The sequence below is a fragment of the Rhinopithecus roxellana genome, chromosome 21 (genome assembly GCF_007565055.1).
Source record: "Rhinopithecus roxellana isolate Shanxi Qingling chromosome 21, ASM756505v1, whole genome shotgun sequence".
In the NCBI taxonomy this organism is placed as follows: domain Eukaryota; kingdom Metazoa; phylum Chordata; class Mammalia; order Primates; family Cercopithecidae; genus Rhinopithecus; species Rhinopithecus roxellana.
Window position 1 is genome coordinate 61,345,062 of NC_044569.1, and position 1,590 is coordinate 61,346,651.

General features: G+C 42.1%; 1 non-coding gene across 1 annotated transcript; it reads right to left on the minus strand.

Moving 5' to 3' along the window:
• Positions 1–1,209: 1,209 nt before the first annotated feature.
• LOC115895609 lies at positions 1,210–1,314 on the minus strand. Its single transcript, XR_004055788.1, has one exon. It is a non-coding gene; the product is annotated as a U6 spliceosomal RNA (small nuclear RNA).
• Positions 1,315–1,590: the final 276 nt, after the last annotated feature.

Consider the following 1,590-nt stretch of genomic DNA (forward strand, 5'->3'; position numbering starts at 1 on the left):
TACTATTCAGTGGCTACGTGGAGACTTCAGCAAGAAGTGTTTCTGTGGAGTGATGGGGGTAGAAGCCAGGAGAGGTAAGATATGAAAGCAGGGTAAAGAACTAGAAACAGCAAATATGGGCAAGCTTTTTTTTTTTTTTTTTTTCACTTCAAGTTCTGGGATACATGTGCAGAATGTGCAGGTTTGTTACATAGGTATACGTGTGCCATGGTGGTTTGCTGCACCTATTGACCCATCCTCTAAGTTACCTCCCCTTGTCCTCCACCCCCCAACAGGCCCTGGTGTGTTGTTCCCCTCCCTGTGTCCATGTATTATTGTTCAACTCCCACTTATGAGTGAGAAGATACAGTGTTTGGTTTTCTGTTCCTGCTTTAGTCTGCTGAGGATGATGGCTTCCAGCTCCATCCATGTCCCTGCAAAGGATATTATCTCATTTATTTTTATGGCTGCATAGTATTCCATGGTGGTATATATGTACCACATTTTCTTTATCCAGTCTATCATTGATGGGCATTTGAATTGGTTCCACGACTTCGCAATTGTAAATAGTGCTGCAGTAAACATATGCGTGCATGTGTCTTTATAGTAGAATGATTTATATTCTTTCAGGTATATATCCAGTAATGGGATTGCCGGATCAAATGGTACTTCTGGTTCTAGGTCCTTGAGGAATCGCTATACTGTCTTCCACAATGGTTGAAGTAATTTACATTCCCACCAACAGTGTAAAAGTATTCCTATTTCTCCATAGCCTCAGCAGCATTTATGGTTTCTTGACATTTTAGTAATCACCATTCTGACTGGCATGAGATTGTATCTTATTGTGGTTTTGATTTGCATTTCTCTAATGATCAGTGATGTCGAGCTTTTTTTCATATGCTTGTTGGCTGCATAAATGTCTTTGAGGAGTGTCTGTTTATATCCTTTGCTCACTTTTTGATAGGGTTGTTTTTTCTTGTAAATTTGTTAAAGTTTCCTTCTGGATATTAGACCTCTGTCAGATGGGTAAATTGCAAAAAAATTTCTCCAATTCTGTAGGCTATCTGTTCACTCTGATGATAGTTTCTTTTGCTGTGCAGAAGCTCCTTAGTTTAATTAAATTCCATTAGTCAATTTTGGCTTCCGTTACCATTGCTTTTGGTGTTTTCATCACAAAGTCTTTGCCCATACCTATGTCCTGAATGGTATTGCCTAGGTTTTCTTCTAGGGAAAAATATGGAACACTTCATGAATTTGCATGTCATCCTTGCACAGGGACCATGCTAATCTTCTCTGTATCATTCCAATTTTAGTATGTGTGCTGCCAAAGGGAACAGAGCCAAGCTTTTAAGAAGTGTGTCAGAGGTTCCAAGACGGCCAAATAGGAACAGCTCCAGTCTACAGCTCCCAGCGTGAGCGACGCTGAAGACAGGTGATTTCTGCATTTCCAACTCAGGTACCAGGTTCATCTCACTGGGGCTTGTCGGACAGTGGGTGCAGGACAATGGGTGCAGCCCACAGACCATGAGCCAAAGCAGGGCGACACATCACCTCACCCAGGAAGCACAAGGGGTCGGGGAATTCCCTTTCCTAACCAAGGGAAGCCGTGAC